Here is a 19,517-nt window from a genome sequence, read left to right on the forward strand (position 1 = left end):
TTTTTTTGCCTCCGGGGTTATTGCAGGGGCTCAGTGCTTGCACCATGAATCCACTGCTCCTGGAGGCCATCTTTTCCCCTTTTGTTGTCCTTGTTGTTGTAGCCTTGTTGTGGTTATTATTATTGTTACTGTTGATGTTGTTCGTTGTTGGATAGGACAGAGAGAAATGGAGAGAGGAGGGAAAGACAGGGGGAGAGAAAGACAGACACCTGCAGACCTGCTTCACCGCCTCTAAGCGACTCCCCTGCAGGTGGGGAGCCGGGGGCTTGAACCGGGATCCTTGTGCTTTGCACCACGTGCACTTAACCCACTGTACCACCACCCAACTCCCTTATTTTATTTTATTTTATTTTATTTTATTTTATTTTATTATTATTGTTTTTGCCTCCGTGGTTATTGCCGGTCCTTGCGCTTTGCGCTGCGTGCGTTTAAGCCGCTTCGCTACCGCCCGACCCCCCACTTTCTTTTTTTTAATATTTTTATTTATTACTAGAGACAGAGTAGAAATTGAGAGGGGAGGGGGGGTTAAGAGGGAAAGAGAGACCGCTGCCGCTCTGCTTCATTACTCCTGAAGCTTTCCTCCTGCAGGTGGAGACCAGGAGTCTGAACCTGGGGTCCTTGTGCATGGTAATGTTTGCGCTTAACCATAGCCTGGCCCCTCTAAGTATATTTTTTCATGTCACTGTGTTAGATGTTTGTGTACTACTTCCACCAACAAATGCAGTCCTCCTCCACCATCACACACTTGGTTGTCTTGTCCTTTCATCTCCTTCCTGTCTCATCCTTTTATAGTCTTTATTTCTGCTACCTTGGGCCACAGCTAGTCTAAGTTTCACCCTGTTTTCCCTTTCTTGGTATCTCTTTCCTTATTAGTGATTTAATATTAATTTACAAAATTATGAAATAACGGGATAATTCTGCACCGTTCCCACCATCAGAGTTCTGTGTCTCTTCATTGGGAACTGCAGTAGTTCTCCCAAGGTCACAGATACGGGTTGACTGTTATTTCTATAACTATTGATACTTACATATATTTGCCTATTTATTCTATGATCCTGCTTTCCCTTCCTTTCTACCTACACCTATTACTACTTCCAAATATCCTTTTTTCCCCCTCTTCTCTTTCTGGGTCCTGATGGTGTTGGAGTTCAGAGCCCTCTGGTCATCTTCCCCTAACATTTCTCCCCCTCTGAGAGTATGGACCAGAATTATTTTTGGGGTGAATAAGGTGGGAGTTCTGGCTTCTGTAATTTTTTCTCTGCATATGGGCATTGGCAGGTCAATCCATACCCACAGCCTGCTTCTATCTTTCCTTCATGGGTAGGGGTCTGGGAAGGTGAGGTTCCTAGACACATTGGTAAGGTCATCTGCCCATGGAGTTCAGGTAACTTGGTGGATGAAAGGCATAACATATAAAACAGGACAAAATGTGTAATAAACAGAAACTCCCACCTGCAGGGCAGTCGCTTCACAGGCGGTGAAGCAGGTCTGCAGGTGTCTCTCTTTCTCTCCCCCTCTCTGTCTTCCCTTCTTCTCTCATTTCTCTCTGTCCTATCTAACAATGACAACATCAATAACAACAACAATAATAACTTCAACAACAATTAAAAAAGAAAAACAAAGGCAACAAAAGGGGGAAAAAAAAGAACTGTGCTATCTACAAAAATTTTTAAAAAAGAAATGTCTTGAGGCTTTTAACTCATTTTCCCTATGACTAGAAATTTATTTTGATGTTGAGGTGGCTCTGTATCTCATTAGCCATCCCACAAGCTCCCACCCTTTTCATTCAGCTGTCAACACTCCTTGATGTTCTGAATAAAGAAGCTGTCCAAATGGGAGTAAAAAGAAGGGGGTGGGGATGTCGCCATCTCCTTTTTCAGACTCCATGTGGAGGTGCTGTGTTGGTTTGACTGGCTAAGGAGTTCTCTTTGTTTTTTTTGCAGTTGTGGTCATGATTCAGGATTTTATCTTTTATATCATGTGACCTTGATTCTTGCTGCAATTATTTCCAGGAAAAAAAAAATCAACAAGGAAGGAAAGGATATGTTTAACTTGGATTAATGTTGACTTGATTGAGAAATTCTAGAAACTGGAAATAAAGTCTGAAATGAAACAGATTAAGCTACTAATTATCTAAGGTTGCCAGAAAATAACAGTGTACAAAAATAAAATGTAAGGAAAAAGACATCCTGTAAAGCTGTCATTATGTATTCAATCAAATGAATCTTACACTCCCACATGTGCAAATAAAATGGAAGTTTGAAGTAGTTGCTTTCTTTTATGGGATTCACAATTTTGACAGTGTTACAGCTTATAACTACACTAGAGGACTGAGTGAAATTGAAGGTGAGATGGAATCAAGTGGTGAATGAGCTATGACAGAATACCAGTAGTTCGAAACATGGAAAGAAACTATGATATTTGCTTTGTCATTGCCAGGGTTCACTGCTTCAAGCAGATACAAAGAAAGAGACAGAGACAGAAAGAGGGAAGAAGGGAAAGATGCCACAACACCACAGCTTCCCCCGGTGTGGTAGGGGTTGGCTTGAACCAGGGCTGTGCACATGACAAGTTGGCTCATTACCCAGGTAAGCTCTCTTGCAGCCTTGAAAACATATTTTTAAAATGTATTCAAATACTCTAGCGTATTTAAATACTCTAGAGCTCTAAGTGATATCCACAGAGTAACACTTAATATGAGTAACATACCAATCTGTTGACTTAGACACACCACTCAGAGTATTTGAGGCTATAAACAAACAGAAAACTCTGGCTCAAACTATTTACTTTTTTATATTATTTGACACAGATAGCCAGAAGTTGAGAGGAAGGGGGATATAGAGAGGCAGAGAGACAGAGAGACACCTGCAGCACTACTTCACCACTCGTGAAGTTTTCCTTGCATGCTGTAACATGTGTGCTCAACCAGGTGCGCCACCACCTGACCCCTAAACTATTTACTTTTTAGAATTCCATTTATATACTATTTCATGTAATGAAACAAAGGTAGGCAGTATCTAAGGAAGAAATATTAAAATTCTAGCTCTGCTGCCCTAGAATTCTCTTCATTCTAAACTCAGCCCCAGACTGGTTTCGTTGACTTTAGGATTAAGACAAATTGCCTGTAACAGACAGCTCTAGGTATCGCTTTCTGAGACAATACTGAAAGGTCAAACTGAATCAGCTTTATCTGTGTCTTTTTCTCAAGGTGCAGGATGTTTCCTGGGAGTGCTCAGCAGTTTCCTTAAATCTCTTCTGGCAGATTTAGGTAACATGTCATTTCCTAAGTCAATCACCAGTCAGAAGAATAGTATTACCATGACTGGCTAGCAACATGTGGTTGCTGGACTATGAGTAGTACTTGAAAAAAACAAAACTACTGAGACCAGCTCCTAGACTTACTGATTCACACTCTCCAGAGTTGGGGTACAGTAATTTGTGTTTTAAGAAGAATAGAATTACAGGGGAGCAGATGCACTTTAAAGTTCATGGATCACTGGCTTGACTAAAGTGAATACATACTGCTTGTTTAACTAGCATGACTGTTCAAGAAGTCAACCGAGGCCTTACAGTCATTAAAATGACCAAAGCTACCAAAAGCTAGATTTCTGAATGCTTACTCTGTGCCAATTTTTAAGCTACTGTATACACTTTAACTTTCATGATAAGTTGTCAGGTATTCTTACCTCTATTTTACAGATAAGGAAGTGGAAACCTAGACTACCAGAAATACAAAAGACACTTTTACACCTCAGGAACAGAAACCCAACAAATTCCCAAAACGAAATCTGAAAAAAAAAAAAAAAGGATGTTCAAATTTCTTTCATTCTAGAAGACATTGCCACTGTCAGTAATAAAGGGATTTGTATGTAAATATCATATGGGTTGGTCACAAGATGCAAATATAGAACTGAGATTCATATGTTGAGCCAATGCTCTAGAAAGGGTAGATTCTCAGAGAATAGGTGCTATTGAGGGTAGCAACAAGGAACCTTCTCTCTCCATCCCCTTTCCCCCCCTCTTTCTCTCATTTTTACCAGAGCACTGCTTAGCTCTGGCTTCTGTTGGTGGTAGGGATTGAAACTAGGACCTTTGATACTTAAAGCATAAAAGGTTTTATGCATAACCATTGTGCAATCTCCCCAGCCCCAACAACAAGGAAACCTCTTTCTCTCACACACACTCTCCTTCTCTCTCTCTCTCTCTCTCTCTCTCTCCCTATCTATCTATCTATCTATCTATCTATCTCTATCTCTCTCTCATTGGATAGGAAAAAGAGAAATTGGGAGAGGTGGGGTTGAGAACATGGTCAAATTTTAAGTTATTTTTAAAAGAATTAAAAATACGGAAAAGAGAGAATACAAAATTTTAAAGAGCCAAATAAAGAATCAAGCAAATCTAGAAAAGGAATATGAGGAAAATTTATTATTTTATCATTATCAATAAGAAAGGCATTTAAATGATCTAATGTCCACCCCTATCGTGGCATACATGGATCTGCCCCCTGGCCCATCCTGCCATGGTTAAAAAAACAGACAACACTTGAATGGTTAATGATCATTTCTTTCATTCTTTTTTTTCTTTTTAGAATTTGGTAAGAATGTTTGTAAAAATCTCTTGAAAACTCTATTATTTTAAACTTTTAGTCTGCTATTTATCTTTTATATTATTTAGCAAAAGGTCAGTATTTCAGATAATGCCATATTAAAATCAAATCACTGACTACCTGAGTGAGTCTTCTCTACCAAACATAGCATTTTGCTCTGACTGCCTTAATGGGAAGTGTGTGTTCTTGAAAATGCATTTTTAATAAGTTGTATAAACATAAAGGGAACACTTGAGTGAATACCATAAATTAACACCAAGTGAAAATCAAGTTTCAGTGTTAGAAAAATGTTCTCTATGAGAGGTGTACAGTATAATGATCATCAAAAATTTACTTATTCACAGAGACTGCCCCACCTCTTCTGCCTAGACTTAGCAGAAGCCTGAAACCATGGGAGAGGCCTGAATATACTGTGGGCTTAGATGGCTGAACTATATCACGTCTTGACCATCAGGCCCGATGTTTCTATCTTAACCCATTCCTGGCTAGTATGCAACCAGTATGTGTGAGTCACTTGGCAAAACCTAATGCCAAAAGAAATGCCAATGATGACTTAAAGTCAAGAAGCTTTTGCCTGTCCCTACCTCAAGGTGAAGCAACACCTGGTTTAAACAGAGGCCTGGAGAAAGTAGCAACTATCTGCAAGGAGAAAGCATCACTCCTGTGGACTTCCAATTTCCTTCCATTACAGGTCACAATCTGGTCTAACTGCTTTGGGAACTACCATTTGCTGCTTGGAAAGAAAGCACTGCAGGGGCCCGGAGGTGGTGCACCTGGTTAAGCACACACAGTCCTATGTGCAAAAATACGTGCAAGGATCTAGGTTTCAGTCCCTGCTCCTCTCCTGCAGTGGGGATGCTTCATGAATGGTGAAGCAGGTCTTCAGGTGTCTATCTTTCTCTCTCCCTATTTTCCCCTCCCAATTTCTCTGTGTTTTATCAAATGAAAAGGAAAGAGGGAAGGAAGGAAGGAAGGAAGGAAGGAAGGAAGGAAGGAAGGAAGGAAGGAAGGAAATAAATCTCAGCCCTAGAACAAACAATTATAGTCCTTATTTAAGAGAATTATTTACCTGAACACAACCTACACTATAAGTCAGAAAGACTTCTTTCTCTTAGACCTCTCCATGATACAAAGGTTTCTCGTACTATAAACTTGGATTTGATGTGTCTATAGAGGGTGTAAATACTTCTTGAAGGCAAAAGCAGTGCTGCCAAACTAGTAAAGCACCATCAGGTTTATTTTGTGCTTAGCATGAAAAATAAAAATGGGACTTGAAAACAGTGGCTAGCGTGAGCTCCAGCAAGCAGCAGCTTGTGACCCGGGATTCTCTGGATAGGGTAGGATACTGGGCCGTCAGCAGGAGGGAGAATAAGGGGTCCTAAGGGTGAGACCACTTTTGGGTTAGAAAACAGAGGCCAGGGGAAAAATGAAAGGAAATCTTTTGATTATTTCTGAAGCTCACCCCTCCTCCCCCAACCCAGAACTAGCCCTCAGGGTCTGGATAGCTGCTCCTAACAGGGTTCTTACGGAGCTATTTTTTTTAATATTTATTTTATTTATTTATTCCCTTTTGTTGCCCTTGTTGTTTTATTGTTGTTGTAGTTATTATTGTTGTTGTCGTTGTTGGATAGGACAGAGAGAAATGGAGAGAGGAGGGGAAGACAGAGAGGAGGAGAGAAAGATAGACACCTGCAGACCTGCTTCACCGCCTGTGAAGCGACTCCCCTGCAGGTGGGGAGCCGGGGTTCGAACCGGGACCCTTATGCCGGTCCTTGTGCTTTGTGCCACCTGCGCTTAACCTGCTGCGCTACAGCCCGACTCCCCTGAGCTATTTTCTTTACCAAGATTCTTGGCTCACCAGAGGTGTCATTCCAAGCCTTTTTCCTTTTTGTTTTCCTTCTTTTTTTTTTAAGTGGCTGGAGCTCTATTTGAGTGACAAAATAGCTGACCAATCAGAGCCTCATTCCTGCCTGGGAAATACTACCTGGAGGTTTTTTGGGTTGTTTTTTTTTTATTTTTTGATACTTCTTACAATTGGCTTTCTTTGCTTAGGCTGCCTGCTGCCAATTCAGCAAGCTGCAGACTGACTGTTAGGGTTTTTTACTCTATTCTATTTTATTATTACTATTATTATATATGGGTGTCCCTTCCCCCTCCTCTTCATCAAGTGGACCAGAATTAACAGTTATATTACAGCCACCAGGTTCCAGATGCTAGCATGATGCCAACCTGATTTCCCTGGACAGACAACCCCACCAATATGGAGCTACGCTTCCCCAGAGCCCCACCCCACTAGGGAAAAAGAGAGGCAGACTGGGAGTATGGATTGACCTGTCAACACCCATGTTCAGTGGGGAAGCAATTACAGTAGCCAGACCTTCCACCTTCTGCATCCCACAATGACCTTGGGTCCATACTCCCAGAGGGCTAAAGAATAGAAAAGCTATCAGGGGAGGGGACAGGATACAGAGTTCTGGTGGTGGGAATTGTGTGAAGTTATACCCCTCTTATCCTATGGTTTAGTCAGTGTTTCCTTTTTATAAATAAAAAACTTAAAAAAAGAAAAAGAAAAAGAAAAATGACAGGTGATTACACTTTTCCTGTACAGAAACCCAAGACTTCAAAGAGGAGATCTGCTGCAGTTTTCATGAAGGACAAGTTGCTGAAGTTTCTTAGAAATTAGCTGAACTCGTACTTACATAATCATCATTGTGGGTTAGTTTTCTTCTTCCTTGTATCCTGCACCATTCTTTGTCTTAAAACATCCAACCATTAATGCAACAAGTACCACCTCGACATGTTTCACTTCAGATTGTGTCTAGAGATGCTGGGCATGAGATGTCAACCCTTCAGCTCCATTACTCTGCCACCAAGTTGCAGATGCTGCCATGAAGCCAACCTGATTTCTCTGGGCAGACAATCTCACCAAAACAGAAAGAAAAAGAAAAGATGGCCACAGGAAATGATGAAGTCATGCAGGCACCAAGCCCAAGTGATAATTACCCTTGCGCTTAACCTGCTGCATTACCACCCGACTCCCGAAAATGACTTTTTTTTAATCTGATTCCATAGCAAAGACAAAAAAAAAATAAACAAATGGGATTATACCAAGCTAAAAGCTTGTATTATGTAACAAAAGGAAATCAGTAATAAGATAAAAATACAAACCACTGAATAGAATGAAACACTTTTATTTTATTTTATTTTGCCTCCAGGGTTATTGCTGGGGCTCGGTGCCTGCACTATGAATTCACTGCTCCTGGAGGTTATTTTCCCATTTTGTTGCCCATGTTGTTGTCGTTATTGTTGCCACTGCTGTTGTTGTTGCTGGATAGGACAGAGAATGCAAGAGAGGAGGGGAAGACAGAAAAGGGGAGACAAAGATAGACACCTGCAGACCTGCTTCACTGCCCATGAAGCAATACCCCTGCAGGTGGGGAGCGGGGGCTCTAACCAGGATCTCTAAGCCGAGCTATGTGCGCTTAACCCACTGTGCTACCTACCTCCTGGCCCCCAGATGAAACATTCATAAACACTACATCTGATAAGTCACTAATAACCAAAGTACATATGGACTTCATATAATTCATAGCAAAATAAATAACTCAATTAAAAGATGGGCAGACTATTTGAGTACACATTTCTCCAAAGAAAACACATATGGTCACCCAGTAAATGAAAAGTATTCATTATTCCTATCATCAGTAAAATGGAGTTCAAAGCCAAATGAGTATAACCTGTTAGGATGGCTATAATCAAATAGACACAAAATAACAAATATTGGTAACAGGTTTGTCAAATAGTAAAAGTAGAACTATGATATACGGTCCAGCAATCCTACTTCTGCATATTGATCCAAAGAAAACAAAAGCACTAACTTAAAAAGATATGCTCACCCCCAAGTTCACTGCAGCATTATTTGCAAGAGTCAAGACAGAAACAAGAGTTCACAGATGAATGGATGGATAGAGAAAATGTATATATGTCTGTATACATTTATACTTGCTATATATAGTGAAATCTTATTTAGTCATATGAAAGAAAGAAAATCTTGCTCTTTTCAACACCACAAATGGAACTTGAACACATTAAGTGAAAATCAGAGTAAGACAAATACTGCATTGTGCCACTTTCATTAAAAGTCATGCTTAAGGCACAGAGCACCTATTGGTACTTTCCAGAAGTAGGGCAGGGTAAAGTAGAAACTGCATGATGACTGAAGTTAGTAATACAGCACTGCATATCTGAAAGCTGTTAATAGAGAAGACCATGAAAGTTCTCATCACAAGAAAAAAATCCTATTCATATGGTGGCAAAAGTTAACTAGAATTTTGGTGATTAATTTATACAGAATAGGAATATATCCAAATATATTTTATATCCCTGAAATAAATAAAATATTAAAAGTCCATATCCCTCAATAAAAATGGGGGAGGAGGAATCTAGAAGACATTAATACTGGACCTAAGTATTTAGCTTCCTTCACATTGATTAAAAAATAAGCAAATATATAATTTGTTCAAATTACCTTCATTAGATGAATATGAGATGTTCTCACTCGTAGACAGACGCTGAGAAATAATAACAGGAAGGGGAAACACAATGCAGAACTTGGACCGGGGTTGGTGTATTGCACCAAAATAAAGGACTTGGGGGCTGGGGTTGGCAGGCTTTTAGGTCCTAGTGCATGGTGGTGGAGAAAGACCAGGGCTGGCAGTAAGAGTATTTGGGGAAAAAAAACTGAGAAATTGTACACATGGACCAATAACTGCATTTACTGTAAACCATTAATCACCCCAATTTTAAAAAATTGCCTTCATTTGCAGAACGACTTCAAATTATGGGAACAAGTAACATAATCTAGGTATACTCCCGGCCTCACTATCTCTCCACTCCTCATCCTGCCCACCCTCTAAATTTCTCCTTTCTACCTCTCCTGAACTTTCTTCTCTCTTGTTCATTCATAGCATGTGTAGAACAGCCCAGTTTACAATCAGAAAGCCAGTAAATTTGCTGAACTGTATTTGGGTATAAGGCTCATTTGTGTGCACATACCAGTTTATGCTGATCTAGGTCACCCAGAAACAGATAAAAAGCAATTCCATACCCATCAAGTGATTTCCATCAGCAATATGTGAACATTTTTATTGATGTAACCCAGAAATGTCACATGGAAGGCCTGACTCTATGTAAGTCAGGAGGCTTTAGGTCAAGAATCCACTAAGAACTTATTTACTTCCAACCAGTGTTTACAGGTATGATAAAGCTGCTCACTAAGTTCCAAAGAATTTAGGAAAACAAACATTTTAATATATACTGAATTTTCACGTATTTGCACAGAAACATGTAGGACTAGAAACAGAGAGGGCCGCTTTCAGTTATAACCTCAGGGGAGGCCAAGGTGCAACTTAGCTAGGCCATCCAGAATCTGGGTTCATCCGATACCAGCAACCTCCACCATGCCACCAAAGTTCAACCCCAAGAAAATCAAAGTCCCAGGTATATACCTGAGATGCACTGGTGGGGAAGTTGGCGCCACTTCTGTCCTGGCCCCCAAGATTCGTCCACTAGGTCTATCTCCAATTAACGCTGGTGATGACATTGCCAAGGCTACTAGAGATTGGAAGGGTTTGAAGATTACAGTGAAATTGACCATCCAGAACAGATAAACCCAGATTGAGATGATACCTTCAGTCTCTGCCCTCATCATTAAAGCTCTTAAGGAACATCCAAGAGATAGAAAGAAGCAGAAAACCATTAAGCACCGTGAAAGCATCACTCTTGATGAGGCTGTTAATAAATGAGGCACTGATGTTTGGCTAGAGATCTCTGGAGCCATCAGAGATCCTGGGGACTGCTCAATCTGTGGGTTGTAATGCTGATGGCTACCACCCTCATGATATCACAGATGACATCAACAGTGGTATTGTGAAATGCCCAGCTAGTTAAGAATTACAAAGGAAGATGTTCCAATAAAGGATTGACAGTGCAACAACAATATATATATATATATATATATAAAAGAAATATATATATATATATATATTTCCAAAAAAAGTATGAGCTTCCAGTTACTTCTGGCTGCTAAACACTGCAAGTTTGGAGTTAGGTAGTGGTACACTCAGTAAAGCAGATACACTACCATGTATAAGGACCTGGGTTCAAGTCCCCAAGTCCCCACCTGCAGTGTGAAAGCTTTACAAGGAGTGAAGTAGTGCTGCAGATGTCTCATTCTCTCTCCTTCCCTATCTCCCCCTTCCCTTTCAAGTACTCTTGCTCTCTATCAAAAAGGAAAAAACAAATGGCCACTGGGAGTGGTAGATCCTTTGTGCAACAATAAAAAAAAATTATGGTAGCAATAATAAAAGAAAAAAATGATGGCACTGAAAAGTTTTTCCATATAGTAATGAAAGCTTGGATGGAATCAAATAAGCACTGAAGACCTAAATTGAGAGTGACACTGCAAGCTATTTGCAATTCACTTTAAATTAACAACTCCTGACCTAAAGTTCTTTTCACTTAATCTTTTAGATACTTTAGCAAAGTCCTACAAACCTAGCTGAAAAAGGTGTTACCAAAGAGAGATATTGAAGAGAGACCTGAGTTAGTGAAGGGAGTGGTGTGCAGGCATTTATCACCGGGTGTAAAAGACTGTGCCATTATGACAACTACTTCCCTATAAATCATTATTTCCCCCATAAAATTATTTAGAGAGAAACATCTAAGCTGGTTCCAGGAAACAAATGGTAATTCCTGTATTCAAAACACAAAGAAGCCCCTTGTAAATTAAACAAAATGGACCCCTTTCTCAGTGTGGACACTAGAAAAAAGTAGTAACAAGAATCTGAGCAAAATAGAATTTTCATTCAAACTAACGTTATCAAAAATAAAGGAGGGGGTACTTCTCTCATTCTATGGTCATGTGACTAAAATTCTAAGCTTCAAAGCTTAAAGAGTAGACATTTAAATAAATACCTTTGCATAGGTAGTAACATAACTGTACCCCTGTAATCTTACAATCTTGAAAACTAAATACAAAATCACTAATGAAAAATAGTAATTATAAGTATATGTCTTTGGTCTGCATAATGGCTGCTGCTTTTTGCCCCTTTGAGGTTTCCCCTGGATTTCTTAGTCCCACCCTTCCTTCCAGGGTGTCACAAGGATATAGAGATTTGTTTGTTTATCTTTTACTGAAAGTAAAGTCAAAACAAGATCTGCATCAGGTGAAATTATGTAGAAATAGTTCTCATTTCATATTTAGTACTTAATGTCAGGCAGAGCAAAATACAGCAAATATATAAAATTCCATCACTTTCATAAGCACCCCTCAGCATTAGTGGAATAAATGTTTGGAATTGTAGCTTTCACTGTCAGCATCATCCATACTAATTCACCCTAATCTGATCCCTTCCCAGTCCCGACATATACATGCACACTTTATTTTCACAGTTTATGTACATTTGGCACCTTGTCAGTCATAATTATGGCCCTTAAAAACAAGGAGCCAGGCACCTGAGCTGAGTATGCATGTTACTATGTATAAGGTTCTAGGTTCAAGGTCCCAATCCCCAACTACAGGCGGAAAGCTTCACAAGTGGTGAAGCAGTACTGCAGGTCTCTATCTGTCGGCAGGTCTCTGTCTGTCTGTCTGTCTGTCTGTCTGTCTGTCTGTCTGTCTGTCTGTCTATGTATCTATCTCTAGCTCTCTAGTTCCCCTTCCTTCTGTTTCTATCTAATAAATAATAAATAAAACATTTTTAAAAACAAGTAAAAATAATGTGGGCCTGGTTCTTACCCTCTTCAGGAAAATCACTGAAAAGTAGGGCTGCACTAGCACAAAAACAGGCTAAACCAGTTCCTTTTAAAGTTGCTCATCAGTGACACAGTAACTACAGTAGAAACACTTACCTGAGGCCAGGAAACAGAGGTTCCAGTTCTGGATCTGGCTCTGCCACATATTTGACCTTAAACGTATCATTTCACCCTTCTAAAATTCAAGAATTAGGGAATTCAAGAATTCCCTTCACTACCAAATTCTAATCCTATAACTTCTTGCAGGTAGCCATAATCAGTTGTCCTTTGCTTCTCTTCTCCCATACCATTAAAAACTGTAACAAAACATGAGGTGAAAGCTTCTGAATTTCCCAGTTTTACCTCCCACTCCCCTGTGGGAATTTTTTATTGGTATTAAAATATTCTGCAAGGCAATGCAAGACACAGAATCTAAAGATTGAGCCTATTCCTCTAGTACTATGCTAATTAGCCCAGAGGAGCCATCTCTTTTCGCAAGAGCTGAACAACCACATTCTTCTTGAACCTACAGCCTGGCTTCACAAGTTAAAAGGATTCACTCTTTCACAGCATTTCTCTATACCTAAACCATGAGCTTGTATTGTGCTAACTCCTACTCAGGAGTTCCAAATTCTAGCACTGAGCACCACATTACTGCTGGCCATCTGGCAATCATGAGCCAGCACTTAAGCAGTCTGTCCCTGCTCATCTGCAAGCACAATGGTAAATGAAAAGAAGATGAGCTAGAGAAGACATGTGACTTTCTAAAAGCTTAGATCAGGAAGAAAAGAAGCAACTGGTGGCTTTAGCTACACAGCTATATATAGATAATGTCAAAGAACCTAAATTATGGTGATGTCATGTATGATAAAGCAAAGGGATTTTTCAAAGTTAAACCAATTGCCAAATAATGTGATTATAGCAATAACTACCTATTGCCTTCTTAAATCCTAAGACAGCAGGCGCCTCCCACTTCCTCTATTAAAGCCCATATTTCCCCCAGTCCTAGAACCTCTAGGGTGGGGCTCACTTTCCTGCATGCTTCTCTCAATTCATACCAACTGACACTGCATCTGCTGATCCCAACCAAATCAGTGCAACACATCACCTTGGCATGCTTCACTTCAGACTGTGTCCAGAGACGTCAGGTGTTGCATGCCAACCCTTCAGCCTCATTACTCTGGTAAGACCTTTCCTTTCTTCATAGGATTCCCTAATTCTATTTCAGGTGGTTCACTTCCTAACACAGCCCCCAAACCTAGATACAGACCAGGTCCCATGAGATAGGGCATATGTTCACATGTATTCATAAATTGGGACAAAATATATACCTGAAAGCAAAAGTGCACAATAGCCTGCAGTGAGTCAGTATATGCAGCAAGCAAGTAGAAAGATCTAAAAAGACATAATAAAATTCATATTGAAATAGATTCTACTTAGACCTAGAAACTCCCCTCACCTACTTCCTATTACACTTCCCTCACTCACTCCAAAGCTTACCTAATCAAAGTAAGGACTGCAAAAGCTGAATAAGGGCAAGAGACTGGTATACTTTAACGATAACTCCTTAGTCACTATCAGGCCACCCCATCAGATGAGGCCCTAGTCAGGGAGTCCTGAGATTCCCACACAGACATGATAGGCCTAGACCTTGAACAGATCCCTCTCTCTATTGTCACTGCCATCTCCATCAGGAACAATACAATAGACGCCTTTGTGGGCCCCCATAGGACCTTGCCCTCAGTGTGGATCAACAATGGTAGACAAGGTTCCATCCTCCGAAGGGAGGCTGGATAACATACTCTATCTACCACCTGAGGAAGATGGGTCCTGATATTGGGGCAGCTTGGAACGTTCCTACTCATGACCATAGAATGTGAACTCAGACCTACAGGGATGCAGAGGTTACATAGGCTCCCAAGCTGAAAATGGGCCCCAGATCAAGTCAATGGGGTTTACAGTCAACAATATTTATATACCTTTCCCATATTTGGGAGCTACTCTCTTCCCTGATCCAGCTTTCTAGCCCTTTTCCAGCCAAGGTATCATCTCCCCAGACAATAACTTGTGTCTACCTGCATATCTGAGGTCAAGTTCAGAAAAAACTAGTATAGTCCTGGGCCCTTTGGAATGTACCTAAAATAGGCCTACTACTAGCTATCTACAAAAAGGGAGACCCCCCCCCAACTCTTCATCTGCACTATTCCAGCCTTTATATTCATGATTAGTCAACAATTTGTTTGGCTGTATATGTTAACTCTCTTTTAAACCACCAGGTTCCAGATGCTACCATGATGCCAACCAGACCTCCCTGGGCAGAAGACCTCAACAATGTGTCCTGGAACCCTGCTTCCCCAGAGTCCTACCCAACTAGGGAAAGAGAGAGACAGGCTGGGAGTATGGATCGACCTGCCAATGCCCATGTTCAGTGGGGAAGCAATTACAGAAGCCAGACCTTCCACCTTCTGCACCCCATAATGACCCTGGGTCCATACTCCCAGAGGGATAAAGAATAGTGATGCTATCAGGGAAGAGAATGGGATACAGAGCTCTGGTGGTGGAAATTGTGTGGAGTTGTACCCCTCTTATCCTATGGTGCTTCCTTTTTATGAATAATTTTTTTAAAAAATTCCAGGAGGACAGACCTCAAAATTCTAGGGCATGACCTTTCTACAATATTTATAAAGCTGATGACAAGAATGAGCTGATGGAGATACCAAAAACACTCAGGTGATGGCAGCAACACCCTTTGCTGACCCATATTTCTCATCTACTATCTCTGGTCTCAGACCCTAGTCACTGCATCCTTCTCTTTTAGCTGGCTTCTGCCTATTAGTAGAGAGTCCCTCCCATGTAAAACCAAGCCAGTGCACACTGCCATACTCTGTGGCACCACAGGAAGTGAACTCCAGCAAATCTGCCCTGGACATATCTTTGAAACCAGCACTGGAATCTGTGAGATGAAACTGGAGGAAAGGAGGGTGAATCTGCAGAATGGGCTCAGGGATAGGAGAAGGAATTCCCTTTGCTTTTACCTGGTACAATCTGCAGGGCTGCTTCTCCCTTCATCTAGATTCTAGCCTTCTGACCTCAAAGGGTAGTTATGGAAGCTCAGAAAGGTTCTTTCTCACCTAAATGTAAAATGTTGAACCAAGCCTTTTGTCTTTTATTTTGTACTTCTTCCCACCTAGAATCTGTCTTCTGCCCCAAGGGATAACGTGTGTTATTCCAGAGACATTTCCATCCTAATTCATAAAGATGTTATTGTATGTTGTCACAGATAAGTGTCTTGCTACTTCAAAATGTAGGTGTGATATAGCATACAAATTTCTCCTCTTTAGCTTATAAATACACCTCTACCCCAAACCAGAATAAAGAAGAATATCCTGAGTTGGTCCTTTCTCCAGGCCAAAAAGCAACACTGAAGGATCTGAAGGATGGGGGTTAGATAACATAATGGTTATGCAAAGAGACTTTCATACCTGAAGCTCCAAAGTCCCAGGTTCAATCCCCCGCCCACCATAAACCAGAGCTGAGCAGTGCTCTGGTAAAAAGGGGGGAAAAAGACAGAAGCAACATTGACTCTGAAATTAAAGTGCTTTCCTTTTTTTTTTTTTTTCCCACCATACAGTGGTGGTGATTGTATTTAAACTAATCCTTCCAGACTTTCTTTCTGAGATGAGATTATGACATTGTGGGACTGAAAATGGTGTGCCACTGGTAATAAGATGACTAGCAAATTTTCTATACTAAGGCATCAGTAACATTTATTGAACACTTGCAGCGGACTAAGATTTACACCAAATAATTTTCATGATGCAAACCATTAAATCCTTACTAAATCCTATGAAGTACAAATAATGACTGTTCCCAAATTACTAATGAGTAATCCTTGAGCCAGTCCTTGTGCTTCGCATCATGTACACTTACCCAGTGCACTACTACCTGGCCCCTAAATGTGTACCTTTTCTAACATAGTTGCTCTGCCAGGTGTATCATCACCCAGCCCCTCTAATACCTTTTCTAAATACATGTATTTTGAAAAGAGAATCTGTTTTATTGTGTCTCATTTTTAATGTCTGAACCCGAATCTTCAACAACAGAAAGCAAAACTTCAAGTATAAATATGTGATAAAAAAAAAAAAAACACCTCACAAATGCTGTCCTTCTTTTGCTAAACATGTATTGACTTGTACATGATCTGAGGTAGGCACTTAGATGAGGACTGAGAAATAGAGTTTATTCTCCCTGAGCTCTCATTCTGGTATAGTACACAATGTGAACAGATCATCTGAAATTGCCTCATCAAGAACTCTAAATGAGGAAATAAGAGCAAGTGGACAGTCCAGATATGCAACAGGTAGCTTCCTGAAGACACTGTGAAAGCCTTCATAAAAAGGCTAAGAGAGTGGTCCGGGAGGTGGCGCAGTGGGTAAAGCACTGGACTCTCAAGCATGAGGTCCTATGTTCGTTCCCCAGCAGCACATGTACCAGAGTGATGTCTGGTTCTTTCTCTCCTCCTCTCTTTCTCATAAATAGATAAATAAAATCTTTAAAAAAAAAAAAAAAAAGGCTAAGAGGTGGCACACACCTAGCTGAGTGCACATATTACCATGAGTAAAGATCTGGGTTCAAGTCTGCAGCCCCAAACTGCATGCGGGAAGCACCACAGGCGATGAAGTAGTGATGCAGGTGTCTCTGTCTCCACTCTGCCTCCCTTCCTCAAATTCTCTCTGTCCTATCAAATAAAAAGGCGAAAAATGGACGCTGGGAGTGGTGGGTTTGTCATGCAGGCACTGAGCCTTAGAGATAACCCTTGTGGCAAAAAGTAGGAGGAGGAAGAAGAGGAAGAGGAAGAGCAGGAGCAGGATGAGCAGGAGGAGCCAGCAGGAGCAGGAGAAAAAAGAAGAGGGAAGAAAAAGGTTTTGTAGAAAAGATAACCTAGGGTGCCAGGGAACAGCTCACCCAATGAGGCACACTCATTTTTTTCCTTTTCTATTTCAGTTTTTTTTTAATTGATTTAATAATGATCGGCAAGACCACAGGATAAGAGGGGTACAACTCCACACAATTCCCACCACCAGGGTTCCACATCCCATCCTCTCCACTGGAAGCTTCACTATTCTTGATCCCTCTGGGAGTATGGACTCAGAACCATTATGGGGTGCAGAAGGTGGAAGGTCTGGCTTCTGTAACTGCTTCTCCACTAAAGGTGGGCATTAGCTGGTCGATCCAAGCTCCCAGCCAATAGGACATACTCTTAACCATATGCAAAGACTGGGGGTTGACTTTCATGATGGAAAAACTTCATGAGCAGTGCTGTGGTGTCTCTTCTCTGCTTTTCCCCCCCTCTTTGTTTCTCCCTCTCTCACTATTATCTGAGGGAAACACAAAAGTCCACCCAAAGCACAGGAATCATGCAAGCACAACGTACTAAAGATAATCTTATTGGAGAAAGGAATATGGGAGAGGGAGGAGAAAGGAGAGGTTCCACTCTGAAGGTTCAGTGGACATCTGCCAGGTGAAATGAGCAGCACATTATGTGGTAGGGGCAATGGACTTACAGCAGTAGTAGGGATGGAGAGTCAGGTCAGATTATAAAATGCTATTGATGCTCAGGTGAGACAAAGGTAAGGTGGCTTGTTATCTGACAATGACATGGTTAACAACAAATTTCAGGAATATGCAATCAAAAAAGATGATAGTGTGTCCTCTGGGACAAAATGGATGGAAATGGAGGTGATTATACTTAGCAAAATAAGTAAAGAGATGAAAGACAACAACTGTATGGTCTCACTCATATGGGGAATCCAGAGATCAGATACACATGAACTTGAAAGACAAAGAAGCATGCAAACTGTTTCTAAGACTTGTGAGAACTCTGGTGCTTATTTTTGGGAGGTGGGAGGGTAGGGACATAGAACTTTGGTGGTGGGTGTGGTGTGGAATGATACACTGTAATCTTACAATCTTGTAACCTACTATCAATAACAAATTGACTTTTCTTTACTTAGGAATAAAATTTGCAACCGTGTGGAGATATGTGTAAGAGAGTGATCAAAAAGGGGATAATTAGCATGATGTGTTAAGGAAATACATAAGACAGTGGCAGGAATGGAGAAGAGGGATGGTGGACATGACAGGTTTGTTAAATGATTAGAACTGAAATAATATAGAGGAGGTGTTGTCAAGGGCAATTCATAAATTTTCATTCAAGATGAAGGCTAGACTAAACGTAATGTCGCTCACAGTTTGAAAAATAAAGATCTGGCTAGAAACTGCTGGTAGTAGCTTTGAAATACTGAGTAGAAGGCCTGTGACCAAAATTCTCAGGTCAGACATTAACAGGCACATCCGTGCTCACAATCTGATATCCTGGGAGTGAATTATAGGAGAAAGGTGTGTGTGTGTGTGGGGGGGATTAGCAAGAGATTCAAGAAGGAGGAACTGAAGTGAGAACAGGATAAACTGAAGTGCAAGGAAGAGGAAGAGAATGAACGGTCTTCATACTTTACCTGGTAAGGAAGCTATGAAATTACCATAGGCCTCCTGGTTTTTCACAAAACTCTGTGTAAAATAAGACAGCAGAATAGAAAGAGGATAAGTAAACTGTACCACAAAAGAGAATAGATATCTACAAGAAAGAGGAAAATGGAATGAAAAATTATTTATTTCCTGCTTTGCTCTAAAACATTTATACTGCATTTTTATAATTATTCCCTTTTTTATATTTAATTCGTTTTATTGTAAAAAAGAGAGACAGAGACAGAGACGCACACCAGGGATCAAACCTGAGGTCTCAGGTTTGCTTGCAAAGTATGTATTCTACACACTGAGCCACCTCCAAAATCTCATGTTCTGTTAGCTGCTTTTTGTTTGTTTGTTCATTTTCAAGATGAGAAATCTAAAATAATTATATTAATCCCACACTGTTCAATGATCCCTAAAGGAACTACTCTATTAAATAGCTATTAGTTTAAGTTATTTAGACAGTTCACTTAGGTGAAACACAATGTTTTTGAGTACCAAGATAAAAGAATTGCTTCCATTTGTAAAAAAATAATAATAATAATTAATAATAATAATTTTTCTTCCATTATTTGAAATGGAGATTTTT

At 40.4% G+C, this 19,517-nt stretch overlaps 1 protein-coding gene and 1 pseudogene across 2 annotated transcripts in view; one reads left to right on the forward strand and one right to left on the reverse strand.

Annotated features, from left to right (window-relative positions):
• AKAP6 (A-kinase anchoring protein 6) overlaps positions 1-19,517 on the reverse strand; it is a 524,830-nt gene that overhangs the window by 456,828 nt on the left and 48,485 nt on the right. The gene's annotated exons all lie outside the window — the stretch shown is intronic.
• On the forward strand, positions 10,006-10,555 carry LOC103107989 (large ribosomal subunit protein uL11-like; annotated as a pseudogene).

Source organism: Erinaceus europaeus, chromosome 16, assembly GCF_950295315.1.
Source record: "Erinaceus europaeus chromosome 16, mEriEur2.1, whole genome shotgun sequence".
Lineage (NCBI taxonomy): Eukaryota > Metazoa > Chordata > Mammalia > Eulipotyphla > Erinaceidae > Erinaceus > Erinaceus europaeus.